Source organism: Cavia porcellus, unplaced genomic scaffold (assembly GCF_034190915.1).
Source record: "Cavia porcellus strain 051 isolate PalLab524CR breed Dunkin Hartley unplaced genomic scaffold, mCavPor4.1 scaffold_28, whole genome shotgun sequence".
NCBI classification, from domain to species: domain Eukaryota; kingdom Metazoa; phylum Chordata; class Mammalia; order Rodentia; family Caviidae; genus Cavia; species Cavia porcellus.
Genome location: NW_026947511.1, coordinates 7,136,288 through 7,163,346, shown reverse-complemented (window position 1 = coordinate 7,163,346; position 27,059 = coordinate 7,136,288). Strand labels below are relative to the sequence as shown.

The 27,059-nt window shown below is 40.9% G+C and overlaps 1 long non-coding RNA gene across 1 annotated transcript; it reads right to left on the bottom strand.

The window, feature by feature from the left end:
• Window positions 1-12,797: 12,797 nt before the first annotated feature.
• LOC134473812 (uncharacterized) lies at window positions 12,798-26,233 on the bottom strand. The gene is made up of 5 exons (XR_010044250.1): window positions 25,979-26,233; window positions 25,344-25,480; window positions 21,475-21,563; window positions 19,671-19,827; window positions 12,798-13,942 (listed from the first exon to the last, which is right to left on the bottom strand). It is a non-coding gene; the product is annotated as an uncharacterized LOC134473812 (long non-coding RNA).
• Between the last annotated feature and the right edge of the window lie 826 nt (window positions 26,234-27,059).

The window sequence follows — 27,059 nt, the reverse complement described above, 5'->3', positions numbered from 1 at the left end:
CTGAGCATGTGAGAGAACAAAGAGCTGTGACCCAGGGTCCAGGAATGCTGCCCCGACTGTGATTCCTCAGAGCACACTGCACTGTTGGAAAGAGGAGCATGGCCAGCGAAAATTGTTATGACCAAAATATGAAAGACTGAGCTATCTAATTCTGTCTGCCTAGGTTTGAAAATGGTACTGATATCCACTTGTGATTTTTGGCTAATACTTTAGGGATATAAGCTTCAAAAGGAGGAGGTGTCAGACTTTCTGTTATGAAGAGCAGAAAGGTAGGGCGACTAACTGGAAAAAAAGAGATTAAGATGCCACCGTATTTGCATTTAACTTAATAATATGATTACAGTTTACCAGAAACAAGTAATCTCCTGGCCTCAGGAAAGAAGAGAGTGCAGAGAAGAGGGCCTTGGTCATAAAGGGGGCATCCAGGAGGGGCAACAGGATGAGCAGCAGTGTAAAAACTGTAGGCAGAGGCAGGAAAGCAGTTGGTACCATGGAAGATGCGTACTGTCTACACCTGGGGCCTGACCAGGCCTCAGCTGGTCCCCTTTTTTTCCACCTCAAAGATTATATTGATATTTGAAATAACAAACTACTTACAAAGAAATTAAGTTTTATGTAGCATATTAGATTCTTCTAATATAGATTTCCTAGGAAAGTTGTAAGATCATGTTCCATAAATATTAAAATAATAGCACTGACACACGTTGACCATGAGGGGAGTGTTTGGTAGGCCAGTATATTCAATTTTGAGTCATTTTGAGTCATAGAACTCTTTATTAGAATGAAGCTTGCAGAGAATCTCAATAATTATAGAAAGATGAGTAACTTAGAAATCAGCAGCAAGACCCACCAAGTTGTAACCACTACAAACTTTCTTTGTTTCCTCACCCCTGAGGGACTCCTAGCAATTCCCTAGTTTCTGTAACATACTGTTTAAAAAGTACTAGCGTAGACCTGGACATGGTGCTGCATGCTTGTAATCCCAGCACTAAGCAGACTGAAGCAGTACGGTTACTGCAAATTTGAGGCCAGTCTAGGCCATGTAGTGAGCCCAAGGCCTACCTAAACTATACAGTGAAATCCTGCCTCAAACAAAACAACACAAAACAGAGTAGGAGATGTGCCTGGTAAGAAAGATGAACTGTCTAAGTTTCTTCTTTCCATGACTGTGTTTCTAAAACAAGTAAAGCCATGGCCACTCCTGAAACAAGAGAGTCCCTATCCTTGGGCAAAATCATGATCCCAACCAGAGAAATGGGATGCATGCCTCCCATATGCTTCTCAGGCCACTTTCTTATGTTCATATGCATATTCCCATGAGGGCAAGCTGATGCCCAGTATCTCATGGCTCAGCCATTTCTCAGAACTGGTGCTCAGCCTACATAACACCCTGCAGTCGTGGGGCAAACTGAAGTGATCACATTGCTTCACATTCACACTTCCTGAAACCATGTTGCCTTTAGCCCCAAACCATAGCAAGTTTCTACTGAGCCCTTCTGCACCAAGTGCCCCTTCTGCACCAAGATGCCACCTTAAAGTGACTGAAGAGAACCAAGTTCTATCTATGGAATCATCAGGGACAAAGGTGGCAGACACAAAATAGAAACCCCAGTGACAAGACCCAGATGAAAGTCTCCCCGAGACTGGTTCTCCAGGTCTCCCACACCTGCAACAAGTACTTAGAAATAGATGCTCAGCAGATGCTTTCAGAATGAGTAAAATAACCATGGAGTCAAGAGACTAGGATTTCTCCTATCACTGCCACTAGCAATATATGACTTAAGTTGTTTCTTCTCTTTGGATCTTAATTGTCCAATATAAAATTAGAAAGTTATACAAAATAAACTGGGCCATGTAAATATTTTTGTGATACTAAGGATTCCTCAAAAACCAAATTTTTATTACAAAATGGAAATTTTAAGTCCTTAAGAATCCATTTAAGTGTATAATCTGGGCATAAATTTGAGTTAGGCATAAATTTAATTTTTTAAAATTGAGGGTGATATTTTTAAAATGGTCTACTGTACTAGATTCTCTACAGTATTTCATTAAGCACTGTTTCTTTCCAAACTTAATTTTCCGAGTTATATATAGTTTATTCGAAAGGAATGATGAGGTCAAACAGATTAAAAAGTGAATTCAATCTCCATTTAGTTGCAGCTCCAGGTAAAATTGTGAAGGAGACCAAGGTAGTTTGCCATTCTTCATTCAGACACCAGCCAACATGAACATGCCATTTGTGATGGGTCAGTAAGCAGCTATAGCACAACCCTGACACCTCCGTACCAAACAAGCATTGTCATCAAATGCCCTTATATTAGAGTTCTCAGAGAAGCAGAATCTATATCTATATCTATATCTATCTATCTATCTATCTATATATATATATATATATATATATATATATAGAGAGAGAGAGAGAGAGAGAGAGATGGCATCTTGGTGCAGAAGGGGCACTTGGTGCAGAGATTCACTATAGAAATTGGCTCCCATGATTGTGAAGGCCAAAAAGCCCCACGACCAGCCATCTGCAATCCGGAACAAGAGGAAAGCTGGTGTTGTAATTTAGTTTGAGTCCAGAGATGTGGGAAAGGCAGGGGGAGGGAAGAGATGATGTAAGTCCCAGTTTAAGTCTGAAAGCCAGAGATTCAAGAGCTCAGTGTAGATGATGAATGGTTCAGCTGAGACAGGGTAGAAGAATTTGTCTTTTGCCTTTGTGTTTTACTCAGATCCTCAGCAGATTGAGAGGTGCTCACTCACATTCAAGAGAACCATTTGTTTAACTTTGTCGATTTAAATGGTATTTGCTTCTGCAAACACCCTCACTGAAACACACAGAAATAATATTATACTAGTTGTTTGGCCATCCCCTAACCAAATTGATCCATAAAATTAATCACACTCTTTCTGAACATATTGTGTCATTCAATGTGATTTTTTTTTTTTCTGTAAAAGGCTTTATTTTCTTTTGGCCCAAGATTTGAGAGGGGGCTCCAAAGAGGTAAAAAAAAAAAAAACCCTGCTTACTGGCTAGAGGGAGAGTCAAGCCAAAGCCCTGATGCCAGGTGATGCAGGAGCCGCTGAGAGACTGCCAGGCTCTGGAGCATCCTGGTCATGCTTAAGGGTGAGCCTTTAAAAGAGGTACTCACCCAGCTCAGCCTGGGGGCCTGCCAGCCTGCAGAGGTTAGTGAGGTGTCACCTATTTTCCTGAAAAACTTCACTTCCTCATCTAGGCAGTGGTTCTCCAGGAAATAACAGACATGGGAATCTGTTTTGGATTAACAGATCATGCTAATCCTTTAGGCTCCTAGGACTGGAAGAGATCTATCAGTAACCTGCTAAATCATCTCATAAACAAGGCCCAGAGCAAGAAAGTGATTTATTCAATGCCACTCTGCAATTTGGTGATGGTTTTCTGATTCCCAGGCAGCAGGGGTTCCACTAGGCCAGCAAAGCACCATCTCAGCTATCAATGAAGATTTTCCGAAGGGTTCTGTAAAACACTTTACCTTGTCTCTGCTCCCAGAGAGTCACATTGCATTTGTCTAGAACTGAGTGCAGCATCATCAGTTTTTAAAAAGATTGTTATCAAAATATGCATGTTCTTTCCAAAATTGAATGTGTTCTTTCCAAAATTATGTTGAAACTTAATCACTGATGTGAAGGAATTAAGAAACAGGGCTTTTAGGATGTGATTAAGTTATAAAGCTAACACCCTCCTAAATGGGATTAGTGGCCTTCCAGTAGGGGTGTAAGGTGCTGTTTGCCCCTCTGCCATGTAAGAGACACCTGTGAGTGACAGGCTCTCACCAGACAGAATTTGGTACCATCTTGGTCTTAGACTTTCCAGCCTATTTAACTGTAAGAAATAACTCATCTATGACGTTTTGTTTTAGCAGCCTAAGCAAAGACAAAACACAATGTGCATAAATATGAATAAATTATAGATGTATATATTAATCAATTTTCATAAATATCTATGAACCCAAATCAAAAATCGGGAAACCTCTAGTGCCTTAAACTCCACCAAAGATAATTGCTGTGTTCCAACACATAGATTGCTTTTGTATATTTTTGTACTTTGTATAAATAGAATATACATAATGTCCTCTCATGTCTTTTTGCTAAGGATTATGCTTCTAAGATTTATCTACACTGCAAGAGTTCTTTCACTCATTGCAGTACAATCTTCAGTCATGAATATATCACAATACATCACACTTTATTGTGCAATTATTCACGACACTGTTGATGGCTCTTTAGTAGTTTTTAGCTAGGATCACTCTGAATAATGTCTATTCTTTTGGTGAAAATATGTATGCATTTATTTTGAATATACAATCAAAAAGGAACTTCTGGATCACAGGTACATTTATTTTCTGCTTTGATAGATACTGTGAAACAAATATCTAGAGTGATTGTACCAACTTATGTCCCCTACCAGATCTGTATGAGAGTGCTCACATCTTCAGCAACATCATATATAATCAGTTTTATTATTTGCTGTGATAGCATGTGTGTGAAGGTATCATCTGGTTTAAAACATCCCTGATAATTTTAAAGAACAGCAAAGGGTTAAAATCTCAGCTTTGTCCTATCTCTCATGACCATTCAAGGCTTTAAAATTAATACTTTTGTTTTTATTATCTAACTCAGTATTTCATATTCTTCAAGCTGACCAAAAGTGATAGTGTACTAAAGCAGTATATTTAAAAAGTTATTCCTAATTCATGCAAAAAAATGACAATGAAATGTTATCTAATTAAAGCTTTCCACTAAATGTTACTTATATTTTTGGCTTCCATTACCACTTTGCACTTAGGAATGTTAGCTGTCAACAAAAAAAAAGTAACAAGCTAAACAAAAACTTAAAGATTCCTAATAGGAAATTCTAGAGCAGGTAATTTGCTCCTGTAATTTTTTTTAACCACAAGCATTTCCTGAAACTATACACCAGGTTTCCCTGTGCTGTAGAACCCTAATGTCCTTCATGCTTTTGTTTGGGAAGCCATGCTCCACACAATTAAGAAAATGCAGTTCTCCATACCATGTTGCTCTTCCTCCAGTTACAGTTGACTGGATTAAGAGTGAACAGCCAACCCATGTTGGACCAATCAAATTTTCTTTCAGAAATTTGGAATTAAGACTTAGAGGTTTCGTCAATTATTTGCAGCCATACAATTGTGTGAAATTGAAACTAGCTGGTGTGACATTAGCGTGGCCAGAGTTAGGGTTATATACTTTTAAGAGATCTTTAAAAAAAATTAAGTATTAGTTTCAAAAACACAAATTGAGATTCTAGTATCATGGCAGAATTAAGAAACCTGTATATAAATCACTCCTTGTCATTAAATCATATAGACACAAATTCTGAAACAGAAAACCACACTGAGAAAAAAGAAAAAGTCTAGTGTGTTAAAAGAGAGTAATCCTAAACAGTTCTTTTTGAATCAGAGATGATAAATAAGTGGTTTGGACCCTCCTTATACTAATTTAATATTCATTAAACATCATTTGTTTTTGTTATTATTTGTGTGCATTCTTCATGGTATATTTTAATAAAAAGTGTTTCATAATTTTCCTCAGTTCATCTAAAGTCATTGCCCGTTTAGTATAATTTTCCCATATAATATTTAGTCCTTCAAATGTAAATTCTTTAATCATGTGGTTGTCACAAAACCTTCAGAATTGGAGATGAATTGTTAAAAATAACAAAAAATTGGCACCCCTTACGAGCGAGGTCTGGAGGGCGACCGCCATGCCCCACCCCAGTTTGGGCTGCAGTGCCACACCTGCACCCCGACAGGTCCCCCCTGCGCGCAGCCCTGGAGGATGACCGCAGTGCCCCACCCCGGCTCTGACCACCGCTGCGGCTCTGGCCCTGCATGCTCCCCTGTGTGCCATCCTAGAGGACTGCTGCACCCACCCTGGCTCAGCTTGCTGCCCTTGGCTACTCTTCCCATCTCTTAGACCAAGCATTGCTGTGAATGTTCGGCTCCTACTCTCCCTCCCAGAACCTTGAACTGCAGTGGACTAGCAGTGCTGGTTTGACGGGAGATTTGGCAGCCCTTTGCCCAGAGGATCCTGGCAGATTCCGGCCCCTATGTACACAACAATTGTGCAGACATCAACCACACAGTAGGACCCTAGGAGACACACTGCTGACATTTGTGACTATTGGGACTGAATAACCAGATATTGGCCCAGAAGATAAAAATGACAAAACAAAATGCAATCTTAAACATCTAGTCCATCAGAAGCAAGAACAGGCAACAGTGAAAGAGGACTTTAAAAGTCATACACCAGAAATCTCTGAAAAGATAGCAAATGAAGTAAAGAAACAAATCCATGAGGCTCTACAGGAAATCAAATTATAAATAATGTCTTACATAAAGACAGAAATAACAACCTTAATAAACAACTTGCTCAACATAGCTAGAGAAGAATTGGATAAAAAAAAAAGAGCATGGGAAATTCATTAAAAGTTTGAATGAACAATGTAGAAAAGAATCAGAATCCATGAAACAAATTCAAAGAGATTTCCATGAAACAAAAAAATTCTATTGAAAGCTGGCAAAACTGTTTAAATGAAGCTGAGGATGACTTTTGGACCTTGAGAACAGGATCGCAATTAGCAATCGTAAAAGAGTGGAACTTATAAACACTGCAAAGCAGCATAAAATGACAATCCAGCAGCATCAAGATGATGCCAAGAGAAACTATGTAATATTAATAGGCATCAGTGAGGATGCAGGAGATGACACAAAGGACATACATAACTAAGCTGTTCACAGAAGTAATAGCAGAAAATTTCCCAAACATGATGAAAAAATATGACATACAAATAAGTGAGGCATTCAGCATGTCAAACAGTCACAACCAACATAAATCTATACCCAGATATATAATAATTAAGATCCCATACATACAGCATAAAAACAGAATACTAAAAGCTGTTAGAGAAAAGACAACTCATCTACCAAGGAAAGCCTATTAGAATCATGGCAGACTTTTCAGCACAAAACTTCAGGTTAAGATGAGCTTTCAGTGAAGTATTTCAAGCCCTAAAAGAAAGCAACTTTAAACCCAGATTGATATATCCAGAAAACTGTGTTTCATATATAATGGAGAAGCAAGATACTTCCATGACAAAGAACAACTGAAGAAATTCACGTCCACCAAATCAACCCTAGAAAGAATATTGAAAGATGTGCTACATAGAGATAAAAATGACCACAATCTCCAGAACAACAACAGAAAGAAACCACCAGGCTGGACAAGAAATTTTAAAAAGGAGAAAAGTGGGAAATGAACAACAGGAATACAACATGGCAAAGTCAAGCCAATACATATCAGTGATATCCATAAATGTAAATGGGCTCAATTCACCTGTCAAAAAAACAAGTTGACAGAATGAATCAAGAAACAGGATCCCACAGTATGCTGTATATAAGAAACACATCTGACTCAAAAAGAAACTCATAGATTAAAAGCCAAAGGACGGAAAACAGTATTCCATGCAACAGGAACTGAGAAAAAAGCAGGGGTAGGTATTCTGTTTGCAGACACAGTGAACTTCAAACCTAAAATGATTAAAAGAGATAAAGAAGGCCACTATATACTTGTAAGTGGAAAACTACAAGAAGAAGAACTAACAATTATAAATATATATGAACCAAATACAGAACTGATTAACTCTGTTATTTCTTTGCTGATTTTTTGTCTACTTGATTTATCTCTTTGTGACAGTGGCATGTTAGGGTTTCCTATTACAATTGTGTTCTTGTGAATTTTGTTTTTCATGTCCATTAGTCTTTGTCTTATATAGTTTTGGTGAACATATATTTATAATTGTTAGGTGCATATATATTTATAATTGTATTTGGTGCATATATAAGTAAATGTTAAAGGATTGAAATTATCCCATGCATATTATCTGACCATAGTGCACTAAAATTGGTAATCAATGGCAAAAAAACCCTACAAAACCTGCATAATAGGAATGTTTTCTCTAGATGTGTAAGGTATGTTAATGGTATTTTGATTGGAATTGCACTGAATCCGTATAACTGTGTTGGGAGTATGGCCATTTTCACAATGTTGGTTCTTCCTAACCAAGAGCAAGGAATATACTTCCATTTTCTAATATCCTCTTCAATCTCCTTTTTTATAGTAGTATAATTTTGAGCATATAGATCTTTTACATTCTTGGTTAGGTTGATTCCTAAGTATTTCATTTTTTTAGATGCTATTGTGAAAGGTAATATTCTTATAATTTCTCTCTCAGTGAGTTTTTTGTTTGGGTACAGGAATGCTGTTTGATTTTTGAGCATTGACTTTGCATCCAGCTACTCTGATGAATTTGTTTATTACCTCTAGTAGTCTTTTAGTGGAGTTTTTGGGGTCTTTATGTAGTATATCATGTCATCTGCAAATAATGATAATTTAACTTCTTCTTTTCCTATTTTTATTCCTTTTATTTCTTCCTCTTGTCTGATTGCTCTGGCTAATATTTCTAGAACTATATTCCTAAAATTCAGTTGGAAACAGAAGAAACCTAGAATAGCAAAGGCAATTCTGGGCAACAAAGGCAAGGCAGGAGGCATCTAAATTCCTGACTTGAAACTATACTATAAAGCCACAGTAATAAAATCAGCACGGTACTGGCAAAGAAACAGACCTGAAGATCAATGGAACAGATTAGAAGATACAAACACTACTACAAAGACACTCAGCCACCTGGTATTTGACAAAGGGGCTAAACATGTTCACTGGAAAAAAGATAGCCTCTTTAATAAATGGTGTTGGAAAAATTGGCTTTCCACATGCCAAAGAGTGAAAATAGACCCATGCCTATCACCATACACTAAACTAAAGTCAAAATGGATAAAGGATCTAAATATTAAAACATAAACACTAAATCTACTGGAGGACAAGGTAGATAGAAATCTTGGAGACTTTGGGGAGGGAAAGAATTCATACACAAAATGCAAACCACACAGAAAACACTTCAAAGAATCAACAACTGGGATCTTATATTACTAAAAAGTTCTGCACTTCAAAAGAAATCACCAACAAAGTGAAAAGAAAACCCACAGAATGGGAAAGAATTTTAGCTAACAATCCCTCAAACAATGGACTTATATCCAGAACATCTAAAGAACTAAAAAACATCAGGCCCCCCCAAATTCAAAGACCCTCTCCAAAAATGGGCATCTGAGATGAACAAATATTTCTCAGAGGAAGATATACAAATGGCAAATAAATACATAAAGAAATGTTCACCATCACTGCTCATTTGAGAAATGCAAATTAAAATAGCATTGAGAGTTCATCTCACTCTGGAAAGAATAGCTGCCATCAAAAAATCAACTGATAACAAATGTTGGCGAGGCTGCAGGAGGAAAAAGGAACCCTGCTCCACTGTTGGTGAGACTGCAGACTGGTGCAACCACTATGGAAATCAGCATGGAGATTCCTCAAAAAGCTAGGATTGGAAGTTCCATTCAATCCAGCTATGTCCCTCTTGAGGATTTTCCCAGAAAAATTGAAAAGGTCATGTCACAGTGATATATGTGCACCCATGTTCATGGCAGCACAGTTTGTGGTAGGTAAATCTTGGAAACAACCAAAATTCCCATCAACCACAGAATGGATAAAAAAATATGGTACTTATATACAATGGAATACTACTCAGCTATAAAAAGGATGATCTTGAGGCCTTTATAGGTAAATGGAAGCAAGTTGAGAATATCCTCATAAGTGAAATTAACAAGACTGACATTAGTAAATCTCACATTGTCTCACTAGTGTAAAAAATAATAAGAACTGACAGAATAATGGGGTCCAAAAAGTATAACAGATATTGTAAAAGTGAAAGGGAAGGAAAGTGCTCTAAAGGATATAACAGTATGTATAGTGTGTAAGATACATGACCATATTACTGAATTACTGTTGGATCCTTGAACAGAAGGATTTGCACTGTCAATGTTTGAGTGTCTAGCCCCTTTTTGTGCTTTGATTTTGTGACTGTGGCAACTATTTTCAAGATGACAATGTGTAATGTATCAACTAGCAATTTTATGATGTTAACTTTTTTTGAATTCTGTATTGTTCTACCTTTTTTCTGTTTTTCTATTTTTTTTAAATTTTCTTTTCTTTCTTTCTTTCTTTAAAAAAAGAACAATATGTAGTAAGACGACAATTGTTAAATTTTTTTCATTCTGTTTTGAAAGTCTATATTGTTATTTTTTGGGTTTGTTTGTTGTTTGTCTCTTTTGCATTTTGTTTTTCTTTTTGACTTCTTTTTTCTTTTTAAAATAAAAGCTTAATAAAAATAGAAATTAAAAATAAAAACATAAATAAAAAATTTATGGCAAAATCAGCAGGGTCCCTCCCATTTAACCCAAGTTTTTAATTTATATTTTATAAATGTCCATATCAGTTAGGATAGGCTAGGCTTTGCTGTGATAACAAAACCTCAGAACATTATTGGTTTAAACAAAGTTGCATTTTTGTTCATATTTATGTCTTCTGTGGGATGGGAGAAGAGCTAAGTACAGCTGCTTTTCTCCATAACAAAACGCCTGTGGGTGAACAGCCTAAAGTGGGTGAGCACCTGAACCCCAGGACTTCATCTCAATGTGGATTCCTACAAATGTGCACATAGAAAGAGAACGAGGAGAACCCTAGGCTGACTTTGAAAGTTTTGTTGGCCAAACATGGTACGTGACCACGCCATACCAAAGGAAACACAACTCGACTATGTACAACTGGTCTTAATGAGTATGAGTTATAATACTGTACTTTGTCCATAATGCTGTAAGCCAGTTGTTGTGCTGGTAAAGTTGCTTCTCGTTTGTGTAATGGAATAAGTAAACCAATAATTTGCTCCTCGTGTGTATTACCGCCCAAATTCTTTTGAAAACTCTTGGCCTGGTCCCTAAAGGGAATTCCAGTTAGGATGGGAAGCCACTGAGGGCTGGCTGAGATCACACATATCACATCGCACAAGAAAACTTGTGCACCCTGCCTCAGGCCAGCCCCGTCCCACTACAGGGTGTGAATGAAATATCGGACACCTGAGAGGTCATCTGGGTTTTGGTGGTATTGCAAGTGGGGAAATGGAGTGAAACAAATGGGTTGCTCTCAGAGAAGAGATCAACGCGTTATTTAGGATCCTTTGACCTATAGTAATGTAGTACAAATATGCCATAGAGGCATGAGTCACCTTGTTCTGAGCTGTCAAATGAAGAAGCTAGAAAGCAATTTTCAAGTACAAAACCCTTTACAGAAATCAGGAGAATTCAGAGAACCAAATGCACGAAGCAGACACCAAGCAGGTTTAACAGGGGCTGAAGGACCACTCCAAATCTTCTCACACCTCACAACCAGCAGCAGCCCCTGAAATCTCTTCACTGAGAGTCTTCGCAGCTCCAGCAAATATTAATTCAAAACACCAGGATTATGTAATCTCTAAATCCTTTCCTGTGATTCTGGTGCTTTAGTTTTAATGCTGACATTTCCGGTTCCAAATCTGAAGAAACAAGCCCACGCAGGCCTCCTTCCCTCGCCGCAGGCTTGGCCCTGCATGGCCCCATCTGCTCCTCCATGGCAGCAAACGCACCTCTCTTGCCTACTCCCAAGCTTGAAAACCACTACGATTGCATCCCCAAAGCTCTTTGCCCAAAACTGTGAACAGCACTGACATCTTTTGCCTCTGCTTGCAAGGGAGCAGGTCGTGACTATGCTTCTGAAATCTCACAGCCTAAAGCTCTTCTGCCTCTGTGCCTGGCTTTGTTTCCTTCCCTCTCCTCATTAAGTGCTGCTTTTCAACATCTCAGCGTCAGAAGGGCTGGCATGTCACACTGGTAGGAAGCTCATCCGATCCAGAACCCTTGGTGATTCTCCAGGTAATTAATGAGGACCCCGGGGGACACTGGGAACGCCTTTGGAATGTTAACAGAGTGGCTTTTCTTCTGGCTGCCACTCCCGCACAACCAAGGCTCTGATTTGTGCTATTGGTAGGTGTGTCTGAGCAGTGTGCTTGGCCACCAGAGCCCCAGAACTTCCTTTGGACTGTTGAGCTGGTTTCCCTTTGGTATGTTTCTGGCAGAAAAGGAATAAGACCTTTATTTTAAGACTCTCATAACAACCAGCAGTCACCAGCAGTTAAAGTGCTGTACTAGTTAAAATGCTGTACAGTTAAAGTGCCAAGTAGTCCTGTCTTCAGCGAGGTCATTTTCTTTGTTGCTTTCTCTAGAGGCTTGCTGTGACTCAGAGTGGTCTGGCCCAAAGGCATTGCCTGGGAACTTTCAAGAAGCAGAACGGCAGGCCTCATACCAGACTTCTGGACTGGAAGCTGTATTTACCTGGATCCTCAGTTGATTGCTCTAGTTGAGGAAACTATAGAAGTTTGAGTATCTTGCCCAGTGGTGAGAGCCCAGCTGTCTTAGAAAAGAGCATTCTTTGTCACAGGGAGCTGGTGTAGGAATTAGACGACCTGACTTCCAGTTTTGAGTTGCACTAACTCACCAAGAGACCTTTTGTTAAGTCACTTAACCACTCTGCTCTCTTGGATGAAACGGACTCTTGATTCCCCAGGTGCCTGCTCTCAGGACAGAAAACAGAAAGCAAAATTTTCTCCTATATGCAGATCGCATGGTTTTATTGCCAAACACCTAACAATAATTGTCTTCCATATCTAATTGTTACCCTTTTTTCTCCTAAGAGAAAGAGACTCCCCAAAAAGGATATTTTTCTATGCAGTATCGCAAAAAGCCAAAAAGGAAACAGACTGATTGCCAACAGCATAAATTTATTCAGTGGTCAAAGAATAGAGAAGTGCTGGCCTAGTTCACAAGTCAAATTCTCATCTCTGCCCAGATACAGGGCAAAAGGAATGAGGAGGAGGAAAAGCTGTAAGGGGGAGAAATATTTATGTCTTTTTCAGGGAATAAGTAGAGATTTGCTAGGAATTGCAGGGCTGCCTCTTTTGTTCCTATTGCTTTTCTTACACACCATCCTCCTGCTAGCTGTCAAATTTCATGGCTCTGGGGGTGTCATCTAGCACGGAGATTGAATTAAAATGGGGTTTGAGGTCTGTTAGAGGTCATTTAAGTGGTCATCTTGAGTCTCCGTTTCAATGGATCTGGTCACACATGACTGTTGCTCATAAACATCCTGTTCTTAAAGACAAACAAAGGCAGGGTTTGGACAAGAGTTCAGCCAGTCTAAAGCCAGACATGGTGGTACAGTCCTGTAATCCCAGAGCTTGCAAGGTTGAAGCAAGAGTATTGCCATGAGGCTGAAGTCAGCCTGTGTTACACAGTGAGCTTAAGTCTGGCCTGAACTGCTTAGGGAGACCCCATTTCAAAAAAGAGGTCAGCCAGTCTGTATAACTGAGCAACAATTACAATCAAAAGAATGTACAATTATTACACACCAATCAAAAATAAGGTAAAACTGCTGGGGACTTAGCTCAGTGGCACAAGTGCCTGCCAGGCCAGCATGGGGTGGTGAGTTCAATCCCAGGTAGGAAAAAAAAAAGGTAAAACTAAAAGAAAAAAGACAATATGAAAGAAGGGCTTTAGAATAATACCATAGTTACTTGATTTTGTTAACCTGAGCGCAGCATTTAACTGTTTCATCCAGGCAGTGTCTCTCTATGGCAGTCCACTTGACTTGGTTTTCTGAGAGTTTCCTTGGGGACCGCTTTGGAATTGAGAACTTTCATTTTCTACAATCGGAGTAGTCATGTCCACCCTGCCTATCATGGAGAGCTGTGCTGGGAAGCCACTGAGACAGCACCTTGAAAATACCAGGGGCTGCCTCACACTCTGCATGTAGATGTGGTCTTCTAGGAAGGTCAGCTGATAATGTCAGTAGTTTCAATCTTTAAAATGTGATACCCCTTCAGTAAATCATGTGCCAGGCCTCGGTTCTGGGTGAAAAGAAAAATCAAGAGGCTGTTAATTACCACAGCATTCTTGGTAATCTTGAAAAATTATAAGCACCTTTCATGCCTAACAACAGCAAGTTGGTTAGATAAAGTAGCAAATGGGGATACTTCCATGCCTTAGAATTCCATGAGCATTAAAAACAATGCTGAAGGCAAGCATCAAAAAAGTGGAAAGCTGGGAGTGACATCTCTCTGATCAATGGGACTATATTGAAGACTTTTATGGAATATGATTTCATTCCAGTTTGAACATAAAGTATATAAATAAGCATAGGAAAAAGATTGAAAGCATTCAGACTGTTTGCTAATGCTGGTACGTTATGATTATAGACAATTTTATTTTCCTCATTTTGCTTGTCTATATATTCTTTCAGGAAAGTACATTACAATTTTCAAAAGGAAGAAGTTTTTTAGACACAAAGGTATAGTAGCATCCCTCACAATGAAAAGCATTGGATTTACTGTCAGCTGTGGAAATGGGACCCAGAGGACTCGGCTTTATGTCTGCTGCAATGCTGCCCTCACACCCACCTTTGAGCAGACTCCGAATGACTCATCACAGTATCTGCAGGGAGCGAGGAGAGCAGCCTTTGCATACGGGACTCAGAGGAGTTAACTCGGGAGGAAAGTACAAATTCTTCCTGAGCAACCCCGCAAACAGAGCAGCGGCCTAGATACTTGGCATACTTCTCTCAAAGACTTCAACTCCAAAACCCAGTTGCAGAGTCGGAATGCTGGAGGGAGATGCACTGCTCCTGTCTCCTTCGCCCTAAAGCAGCAAGACCAATTTTCCTGCCAGATGCTCTTCTCAGGCTCCAAAGGAAGATGATGTGTTTTCAAGAAAAGAGAATTCGATCCTATGATTTTTCCATCCTAGTTTATTAAAATGTAGGTTTGTCTTCTTCTTCTAGAATCAAAGAAACTAACAATGCTAGGAAGCTGCTTTATTTGTTGTGAATAACAGCAGTGGCGCTAGCGGTAGGCTGGGCAGCAGAGGGGGTGGCAGCAGCAGGGCGCTGTGTTAGGAAAGGTACTCGGGGGTGCAGTGTTACGTGCCTGGCGTTTTGCTGTATGATTTTATTTGAATTTTTATAACCACCCATGAGGCAGATAGTATAACAAAGGAAGAAACCAATAAGAAACGGAGAAAATACATGGTCCAAAGTTACATTATTAATAAGGACTGGAAACTGGATCCCAGCTTGGTCTAGGAACTCCAAAACACCTTTGTTTCTACTATTAAATATTAGAAGATTAGCAGCCCCAATAATACTTATCCAAAGCCTGATGGCTAAGGGCTGATTCATCCCTTGCTTTGAAGCCATATTTGGCCTTAAATTGGTTTTAGAGTAGTCCACAAGGGCCTGATTACATTCAACAAACTCAGGATGCTCTTTTATGCTTTTAATTTTTGATAACATGAGGTCTTCTTACAGAAACAGCTAACAAGATTCTTAAAATATTATCTTTCCACTTCACTAAAGGACCACTTCACTTTCCACAAGATAACACTCTCCCGCCTGTACAATGTGCCAGCTAACACTCCCCAAACTGACTGTTATCAGATGAAAAGCTTTCCCTAGCTTCCCCTGCACGAATGGTATTTGATATGAGACTAGCACACATTTATACTATGCAAGAGTGTTCAGTTAGAAAAGAATAAAGAAAAATTTTACTTCTCATCTTTCAGAGAGGCGTTTTAGGTCTTGTATTTTCCGGTAATGAAACTATGACTGAGCTCAAGGGCCTTAGACAGCAGAGATGTTACTGCGATGGGCTGGATGTGATGCATCTATCTGCACATCTGGGGAAGCCCCACCTCTGTTGAACCAGCAGAATCAGAATCAGAAGAGAGGAATCTCCAAAAGCCTAACCTGGAAGCTCCTGTACCTGAGCACAGCTCGACACCATGGGAAGCATATTAGACTGTATCCCTGCAATCACAGAGCTTCAGGAAAAGCAGGCCATTCAGCAGGAATGCTGTCTTGCCGTCTGCCACAAATAACAGAAAGTCTAATAAGCTGTGCCTTTTTAAAAAAAAAATTAGATTATTTTTCTCCACACCAAAAAGTCTATGGCAGATGGTCCATAGCTGTTGCAGCAGCTGAACAAGGTCATCAAAATTCCTTCGGGTTCCTTTCCTCCCACCCTAAATCTTCAGTGCAATAGCTTTTCAGCCTTGTTTTCTGCATATCCCACAGTGACACAGCTGTAGATATTATATCTCCATTTAAGGCAACAAGAGAGAATAGTGCATGCCGGCAAAGGCCTTCCTAAGGATCATTCAGCTGACTTCTGCTCAGACTGTGCTATAGTTTAAACCTGAAATTTACCCTAAAAGTATAGTGCTAAAGGCTTAGTTCCCAGGATGACACCCCTGGGAGTGATGGAATTTTGGGAAACCTAGTAGGAGGACTTCAGGTTATTGAGATGTGCTCTTGAAGGGGATGGTTGAGGTGTTGGCCCCTTCCCCTTCCTCTTCCCCTTCATTTTCCTCTCTCTATTCAGGCCATGAGGTTTGCAGTTTTGCCCAGCCACACACTCCTGCAATGATGCACTCCCTCACTCGAAGCACAGAGCTAGCTTGAAGGGCGGAACCTATGAGCCAAAGCAACCCTCTTCTTTTTAGCGGTTGATTGTCTCCAGTATTTGTTAGACTAATAGAAAACTAACACAGACCACATGGGTCCAAACAGTTATATGAACCACCTGTAGCTGTAAGGGAGCCTGGTGAATGGAATTGTAGTCATTGACTTTGACTACCTATAACTCATCCTGGGAGGCCAGGCCAGTGCCATCCTAAACAAAATCAGAATAATTCAAAGGGTTTCGAGTTGGTGGAGAAGGGAGGAATAAACCTGGTGGTTAAACCTACCACAATGAGTAAGGTTCAGACAAGACTCTTATGAAGTTTGATGCATACTCTTGTAAATGGTTGCCCATCCCAGTGGCATATTCCTTCAGATCCCAGACCTGCCTCATGCAGGAGGCAGGAGTGCTCTGAAATTACAGGTGGCAATGCCTATGCTAGTGTTGTTCTGTGAACAACCGCCTGTGTCTGTTCCAGTCTTACAATCTGTCTGATCAATTGGAATATAAAGATTTCTTTGCTCCCTGATACCATTGCCAGTTTCCTGGAATTAGATATTTAGAAGCTTTTCTCTGGGCTGAGGGTCTGTAAGAAATGCCTCTTTTTCTTACTTAGGCCCTTGTTCTCTGAAGAAAAAAAAAAAAAGAAAGAAAGAGAAATAAACCTAAATGCCTACCAAACAGAGAATGATTTTTAAAAGCTATGGTATATCTTTACAGTAGACTGCCATGTGGTGCACAGGCACTGTATTCTATTCATGTATCTGTGCGTGTGTGTGTGTGTGTGTGTGTGTGTGTGTGAGTGAGTGTATACAAAAAAATGTGAAAGATATATATCAAACTCCTGACCACAGTTAGTTCTAGAAGTGGAACTGAAGAAAATAAGGGAAAGAGGGAAATTTCTTTTTTTTTTTTCTTCCTTACTTGTTAATTTTTGAGGGTTTTTATAATAAAATGTATTAATGTAATACCTATGCAATTAAAATTTTAGCTGAGCTATCATAACAAATTTAAGTTTGGGGAAAGAATAGGTACATTTGATGAAATACACGACATTATCTTTGGAGTCACTGTAGAATGAACTAGATTGGCACTTTCTATGGATTTGTGGGAGATAAAAGATATTCTCAGCCCTCTCCCCTCAAGCCCCAACAACCCAGGACTTGCCTTTTTCCCATAGTCCAGACATGGGCAGAAGTTCTCCCTCATGCATATAATTCTCTCAAGATATGCCAAGAGTCCTACCCCTCCTCCACAGCTGCCTGCATATTTGATTGAGTGTGATACGTGATGTCCCAGCTGGAGAACGCAAGAAGCACAGTTGGCCAGAATGCAAGGAATCTATTCTCAGTCTGGGCTTCAGTCTGGTTCAGGAATAGACTTTGAGGGCAGAGTGCTCCACATTTCTCCCCTTGTGACTGGGAAGGATCATGTGGCTGGCATGCTCTCTGACACTGTCCTTGTCACCATGGGGAAGATATAATTAGTGTCTGACCTGTGAGAGAGCTGTCACTGGCCACTGTGAGGCCCCAGTGGGAGGTTGCCTGGGTAACTCCAGGGCACTGGTCACAGCCTGCTCCTATTTTTATAAACTCACTTTGTGGAGTGGTGATAAGAGTTATCTTTCTGATGCAAGACAGGATCAGATAGTCATGCTGGTGTGATGGATGGCCTTGAGCTTTTGATATGTGAAAAATCACACCACAACCTCCCCTTCTCGCAGATGGCTGCAGCATGCCTGGAGATTCATCTAACATGGCAGAACAGGGTGTCCCAAGCGAGTACCAGATACTTTGTAAGCTAAGCCCTCTTTGAGGGCTTTTCCTTACCAAGGGGAAAAAGAAGGGAGGGCATAGGGAAAATCTTGCCCAAGGGTCACTATTTGTCAGTAACAACTACTGCAGACCTCATTAATTAATCCCGATATTCTTTCCCATTAAGCCCTCAAATTATCCATGGGAGACCATCCTGGGACTTGGATGGTCTTGACTTGACTAATCAATCTTAGTAACTCCCTGTGACAACAATTATGAGCCATTCTCAGGCTGGAGGGACTGAGATGGACATTAAGCAAAGATGTGATTAGGAAGAGGTTGAGACAATGCTGAGTTCAGAGGGTGGTAGAAAGGTTAGAGAGCCTGATTGCATCACCATTGCAAGAATCAATGCGGGCTCAGTGCTGGAATTCGGGCATTCAAAAGAGTGGGTGGAGACATCACACAATGCCTACTTAAATAGGACAGCTCCTTTTTTGGTATGACCCTAGCTAAATTCCTTCATTACTGTGGTTTGCAGATACCTTACCTGGAGAATCAGTGATCACCTCTGACTTTGATATGTTATTTACTGCAGTGTGGAATTCAGTGTCTAACAACTACAATACTCTATAATTTTCTCTTCAAAATCATGACACTGCTAATGATTCCCCAATATCACTTCCTCCATTTTTCATTAGTGAAAGAATTCCAGTTTTTAGCTGAATAACCGTCCTTAAGTAAAGACTGATTTTCTCAAGGTGCGAGAAATGGGACCATGTTCCATCCCAAGAGATTCAAGAATGAAAATCATGGGGGACTTCGGGGATCTCTAATGGAAAAGGAAGAGGATGATGTGATGAAGAAATCTCTTCCTTCAAGTTGCTTAGATTACAGTTTGAGTAATAAAACAACACTGAAAGAACTAACAAGTGCAAGACAGACAGAGTGTCTTTGTCTTTCATTGGTTGTTCCAGATGCTTGATTTAATCTTCTGGTGGGAAGAAAGCAATTTGAAATACTTCAATCTATTTATCCAATAAATATTTCAGATGCTGTTGAAGTAATGAAATGCAACATTTTATCTCCACATTTGGTCCCAACCCAACAAACACTGTGTTGACCTAACATTTAAAAGCTCATTTTAGGGCTGGGGATTTAGCTCAGTGTCTTAAGTATCTACCTGGCAAGCGTGCACTCAAGAGTTCAACCCCTGTACCAAAAAACCAAAAAACTCATTTTAAACATAAAACTATAGACTTTTAACTTCAGAACAACAAAAGGAATGGTGACATGGGCTCTATATTTCTACTTGAAAATCTCTTGTAAGAATTGAATGACATCCCTGGTCTCAAGGAAGACCTTACCTTTTTAGGGAAGGCCTCATTTCCAAGCGGCTGTGTCCTCCAGCTTAACGCAGTTGGCCACCAATGCTCATTGCTTTTCATCAAATGCTTTATGCAGTCTTAACACTTGGAGCCCAGCTCTGTTCAGGCCTTAGAGGGATGAACCCTGTCCTAAAAGCTGGAAAGCAAAGGGAGCTATATGTAACCTTGGTCATCAAACACATTTTTTGAGCATTTATATATTAGAAAAGTAAATATTAAACATAGTAAGCTACAAAATCTACTTTGAGCCCCTGTGTTGGTACTTGGTGATGACGGAGAAAGAAAGGAAAGGAGAGAGAAGAGACGAGGAGGAGCTCCTCAAAGAACAGCAAAACCCTATTTCAGCCTTACTACACAAGGAGTGTAAACATTATGTACTGTGAACATATAAAAATATTTTAAAAGGCAGCAAGTAGCAAAATGGGGAGAGGTAGCATTCTTCTTGCTTTTTTTTTTTAATTGTCTGGAATGTTGATGTGATGGTGGACCTCTTGCAGCTGTCATGGGCATGGAGTAAGACCACATCCTAGAAAGATGGGTCAGAGACATGGAAGGAGGCAGAGTCCCTGGTAACATCCTGAAACAGCACAACTAGGATATGTGGCAGAATAAAACTTTGAGGGTAGAAAGAGCTGTTTTGTGCCTTCTATCTCGTGAAGCAAGCTCAGAGCCTTGTCAACCAACACTAGACTGAGAATCAGGTCCTACCTGCTGTATCAATGAGGACCCCTTGAGTAACCAGTACCTTAAAGTACAAGATAACTATTCAAAACATAAAGGACATTCTGTTATCTCATTTAACAAAGAGTTCAGAGACGTTGCATAGCTGATACCACTGCGGGCTCAGGGTATTTATCAGTGTGTTGGCATCTGTCCTTAGCTTGACTCTTCTTGCAAGTATTCTAATTATCCTGTCCTTGTCTAGAAAATTCCAAAAATCAAAGAAAATAAGATTGTACAGTCCTTACATGATTGTTCTCTAAGAGAGGGGAAAGTTTCCCTAAAGACCAACAAAAAGCTACTATCCATGTTTCATTTGCTGAAACTGGATCCCATGCTCATCCCCAAGCCAGCCACTGGCATAGAGGACAGAATTATTACAACTGCCTCAAACTTATCAAAATGCACTCTCTGGAGGATAAAAAGGTAAGGGCTTTCCTGAAATCAGGAATGCCAGCATTATACAAAATTAAGGTCTTCTAAGAAGGAAAAAGGAGCATTGGACCCTCCTGACTTGAGTCATTCATTTTTCCTCTCCCTGCCTCAATTTCCTTATCTTAAAATGAGAATCATGAACAAGAAAATCTGTAGGGCCCTCCATTTGATTCCAGGTGTCCTGTGCTAAGATGATCCCTAACTAACTGACATGTAGGTATCACAGCATTATTAGCAATAGCCTAAGAAGATCCAGAAAGGACTTGGAGATTTGTCCTTGTCACTTCAGCCTCCTCCTCCAGATAGCCTCTTCATAATAAAAAACAAGCAAGCAAAAAACTCTCATCTCTTTTCAGGTCTTTGGCCTTTCCAGGAGGATGCTGATGCCATCACTGAGCAAACCTCATCCATCCACTGATCAGTCATTTATTCGCTACTGGAGAAGGGACTGTAATGTCCTGAGCTCTGGGTTGAGCCTCTGCTCTGCTCTGCCATCACCTAAGGATGAAGTGAGGAAGGCTGTGGATATGGAGCAGGGGATGGATAGAAGAATTAAACCAGGTCCCAGCTTTGCTTCTGTCAGCTGGTTACATTCTAGTTCACAACTCTCTGCTCTCAGGAAGCTTACCAGACTCCTCCAGCTGCAGGGTCAATCTGAGCAGGTATATCCCTGGTCGTCTGCCAGAGTGGGGAGCCACAGAACAGACAGTTCATCTTCTAAAGCATCAAGATAATCAAGGAGTTGGTAGAGAAAGTGAGCTGGGGAATGAAACTTGTCAATGATTTAAAACATTAATTTAGGTTGGATTAACCACAGACGTAAGAAAAGGCAAATATTGTGTAGAATTAAAAAAAATTTTTTTGTAAGAAATGCTAATCTCTGAGTCACAGACCTTCAGAGAGTGACAGTCATCTTCTTAGGCACTGTGGAAACAATGGGAGGAGATTCTGAGCACCCGTTTATTTGAACCCCTGGTTCTGCCAGCTGCCAGTTTGATAGTTCAGCGTCATTAAAATCTCATTAAAGGAAATCTCATTGTTAAATAGCAGAGTTAACATACTTCACTGTTTCAATGTAATGGTCAGAAACAATAATTTCTGGAAATGCTTAGCATGGAGATTCAAAATATTTATTTTTATCAAGTAATAAATGCTTACTATCAACAAGTAACAAGTAGCTAATGCGTGTTAAGCACTGCGGAAGGCATTAGGGAGATGGTGTCTTTCAGTTAAATGCCTACTTCCTGCCAAGTACTGTCATTGACTTCACACACACATCCTCACTTAATCAAACACAAAATGTGATCCTTGCCTTCCAGGTGCAAGGTGGTGCAGTGAGAGAGCAAAATGTTGCTTGGAACTTAATTCATTGAATTATCATGGTTCTGACAGTATTTGTGCTGACCCAGATGTCTTCTCTTAAAATTCACTCCCTTTCGTTTATAACCCTGTAAGGTTTTAGGAGATATCTGATCAATTACAAAATAAAGGGTCTCAAGACAACACAAGAGACTGACGAACACAACTCCTCTCCTGGTGTACTTCCCCATCACGTCTGGCCTCCTGGGAGGTGGTAGAGGAAGTACACTGCATTGTGGTCCTGGGTCACACCACGGGCACAGCCGGAACTCTGGCTACACCCCTTACCAGCTAACCAACCTCAGGCAAACTCTTGACCTCTCCCAGTTCCACTTTCTATTTATAAAATAGGAATAAAAATGGTTTCTTCCTCGTAGGATTGAATGGTTGTTTCTTATGTTAAACAGGACAATAGTTCCAACCTCATACAACTGAATGAGGTAGTACAACTAAGCCTTTAGCACACTGCCCAGGACATAGAAAGTGTAAGATAAGAAAACTAGCGGCTGCTAAGATAATAATTATTATTAGCGCCTTACTGCCTGTGTAACCATGTGCTAGAGCCAGCATGCTGGTTCATGTCGCTATTGTGTATGATTCATTTCCTGCCACATTCCGTGGAATAAATATGAGAAAATCAGTGAGAGTCAGTGAGACATGGAAGCAAATTAACCCTCAGGCAGAATAATCTATTCTTAGGGATAAAAGAACCATCCCTTGCCGTGTAGATATAGTGTGCTCATTTTTTGGTTTTGCTCTTTCTTTATTTTGTGGTGCTGCGATTTAACCCAGGGCCTTTCCTTGAGCTACCCTTTTCTATTTATTATTATTTTATTTTATTTTACTTTATTTTATTTTACACAAGGTCTCACCAAGTCACTAAATTGCCCAATCTGGATTTGAACTTGCAATCCTCCTGCTTCAGCTTCTTGAGTGCTAGGATAACAAGTGTGAAACACCATGCTCAGCTTGCGTTGGCCCCTCATGCACCTCTTCCAAGGAAGCTTTTCAGACTAGATTCCTCTAGAATCTAGAAGGGTGAATTTTCCCCCCAATCTAAGTAAAAGTGACCGCTGTTAGTGTTTCCCGGGTTGGCTGACATCCAACAGGGTGACATCATTTCATTTCATCACTCCTTACCCACATTTAAGCCCATTCTAATTTCTTTTCATGATGGTTGCATGTGGATCTCTGTGTTTTCCATTTTCCGTGTAAACATGCAAAGTGTTCTTTAGCTTATTAGGGAATATGTCAGATATTTTTAGTACTATAACTCTTCAGAGGCACAAAATATTTCTCCTTCAAAAACAGAAAAGTGGACCATGTATTTGTTCCAAAGACCCTTCAAAATTGAAGAAAAAGCTACTGCAAAATAGTCCATGATTCTGGGCTATGACCATAGTGAGTTGACATTTAGTAACTTTCAGAGTCTTGATTCTATTTTCTCTTTTAAAATGTTAACCCTTTTCCTCTTCTAAATAGAGGATACTGGGTCTCATGACCTTAAATTTGTTTCACTTATCCATAAATGAGTAGCTATTTAACTCTTGGTTATATGCATGCCAGGTACTAGGAAACCACAGTGACTATAACAAGGTCTTGCGCTCATAGAACTTATGTTGTAATCATGAAGACAATAGACAAATAACTGGACAATGAGGAGAACGTGAAAGTGCCTTGGTTAAGGGAAGAGGAGCCACTGTTGGTGGAATGGTCAGAGAAGATTCCTAAGGAGGCAACTATTGGCCTGAGAATTCCATGAAGAGTTGGCATTCTAAGGTAAGAGGCCAGAGGGAATATCTATGAAACAGAATTTTCACTGGGGAGTTAGTCTGGGTCTGTAACACAGGAACCACTGAGCCTGCACACAGGAAAGGCTGTCATTCTGCACACTCTGATACCATAGGCACCCTGTAGAAACATTAATGAGTGCCCACGGCTCTGTGAGGCACCCCAGCCTCTAAGTCTAATCAGTGTTCCAAGCCAGGTGTCAGAGGCAAAGAGAGGAATGTGTGCTGACCTTTGGGAGCCACAGTGACAGTGACAAATGAAGAGGGAGTTGGATGCTCGCCCTTGACTAAAAGAGGAAATGGACTTACTGAGAACTGGGGCTCGTGTTCTGAAGCTTAAGTTTCACCCACTGTGCAATTTCTCCAGTGGTTTGTTCCTGCAGGGCAAGGCAGGAATTTGGACTGAATGATGGTCCTACTGAATTTACAGGCTTCTCAGCTTTCAAGCCAGACCTCGGAGCTCGCAATATGCAGGCACAAAACTCACATTTTCTTGGGGTAGGTTGGCCATAAATGGCTGTGCTGGTAATCAAAACACAGAGGTCACAGTGGCAGCAGTACCCATGGAGTCAGGTTTTAATAGAAAGGAGGAGTTGAGGGAACTCCTGCGGAGGGAACTCCCCACACACAGTATCCACTTAACCCTCAGGGAAAGCACCACCATATCCCTGGCAGACAAGGCTACAAGAGGTTATGCAACTTGCTAAGATCACCCAGTGGCAGAGTTGGGATTCTAACTAGGTCACATTAATTTCCAGTTGCCATTTCACTCTCAAGCAACTCATCAGCTATACAGGGACAGTGATCCTCTTCACGTGGTTAGTGGGAAACTCAAATGAGATGAAAAGGTGCATTGCAAAGAGTAATGAGCTATTCCGGGGTCTGCTGGTGACAGCACAGTTCCCAGCGACGCTGCTGTCTGTCTGCAGTTTCCTGTCCGCCCCCAGTCACACACCTGTTTCCCACCCTCCCACTCCTGGAGGGCCACCCCCCTGGTGTGTCCCTGCTTCAGCCACCTCTGAAATCCTTGCCGGTGCTGCCCCTTGGAGTGGTGGCAGCAGCTATAGCTGCTCTTCCTCCGCCCCAGCCCAGGCCTTGCTAGAGAAGTCTTGGCTCTCAGCCAGCGGGGTGGGGCGAGTACATGGAAAATCTGAGATGTTTTTCTTTCTTGGGAACAAAGCCAAACTGCAGCTCGCTGAAATTTTATAAATTATGCACCCAGAGACACGGTTTCAATTACAAAGAAGCGGGTGTGTATGGGCAGGGAGAGGGGAGTCTTCTTACTGTTTGCTTAGTGAGCTGGATTGACTGAACCAGAACCAGACTTTACATATTTGGCCTGACTCACTGTGTTTGCAAAACAGCCACATGTTCCAAGAGCCAGCCCAGGAGGCCACAAAACAGGCAGGATTTCTGGAGGTCTCTTTCTGGCCTACTTGTGATCCTCTTGATCTTGCATGAGCCAGATCCTGGAACTCTAGAGAGCTAAGGGAAAGACAGACCACTGAGATCTCTCACCGCACAGGGTCTTTTGCTCCCCGTGTCTTCCACCCCCGTGAAGCCCAGTTGTCAAGAACCCTTCTTCCAGGAAGCCCTGGCCCTGAAGTGGGTCAGGGTCTGTCCCAGGGGCTCCCACAGCGCCTGGTCTATGTAACATTTTACTACTGACTGAGCCATGAGCTAGTCTTCCACACAGTCCTAGAGGGCAGAGACCCTGTCAGCTTTGCTCGCCGCGGTGGCCTCTGTGTGGTATTTCAGTGAAGAAATCACTGAACACTACCTCTGGCCTTCTGTGAGCTACCCTAGAGGTTGTCCCCACTTGAGATCCAGAATTCTTTTAGTAGAAGAGGGATATCCTGGCTGTCCCGTTGTTTTGTGCTGTTTTGTTCCTCCCTGACTTCCTAGCCTCATCTCCCACTCTTTCATCCTTTCGCTAAACACATAGAGCAGAATGAACAGCTTCTGCACTGACATTTTGCCCACCTTTGCTCAGCACCTCAATTCCTCTTCTCTCCTAGTCAAAGCCTTGAAGAATCAGTCCAATGTCCTTTCATCCAGAAGTCACCCTAAGCCTCCTGCATATTTCCCCTCCCCAGTGTTAGAGACTTGTTATCTCAGATCCCATAAAAATCCTGCCATGCTTATCTCTGGTCTTCTCACACTGGCTCCAAAGATGGATTTATGTAACTGTCCCTGCCCAGACCCCAGGCTACTGAGAACAGGAGACCTGTCCTCATGGTCTCCATCCCTAGTCCTCACCACAGCTCCTGCACATAGCAGCTGTTCCTCACATGCCTGCTGAATTAATTCATTAACACACAGAAGGTAATAATAACCTGTGAGGTCATGGAGTAGAGTGTGACAAAAATACCAGACAACACTATAAGCGAAGAGGAATAGGCCGTTGCTGGAGGCTGGAGCAACCCAGGTGGGGAAGGGTATGGCGAGGGAAAAAGCTGACGTGAGATACAGCACAAAAGGCAGAATGGGGATGAGCATAGAGCAGCAGGGGAAGGGACAAGTCCAGACTTTGAACCTCATGAATCAGACTGTGTGGACTACTCTTGTGTTTAGGAAAATGTCTAAACATTTTATCAAAGACTGTGTGGCCCCGTGGAGCTAACCCAACCCTCAAACTTTGTAAAAAGGGAAACAGTTCCAGAGCGACCGTATTACAGGGAGTTATAATTAAAATACTTTACATTAAAATACTTTTTATTCTAAAATGTTTTAGCAAATCATATGTAATATTTTTATTTCAAATCCATTTGCCTTTGGTTTGGAAATTTTAGTACACATTTCCAGAGCTTTTTTGTGTGTGTGGCCCAAGTCCTGTGAGACTACCTTTATATTACACAGGTGAGCTTTTTGTTTTTGCCTTGCTGACCCATTGAAAAGTTGCCCTATTTTACTGTATGAACCTATTCTCAGGTTGCTTATCTTTTAAATTCCTACTAGCCCTTAATCTTGCATCCTTCAAACAGGGTCTCCTGAGATCCAGGAAGAAAAGAGTAAACTGTTTTCTCCTTCATTAGCTGCCAAGGTCCCTTTTCATGCCAGCCAG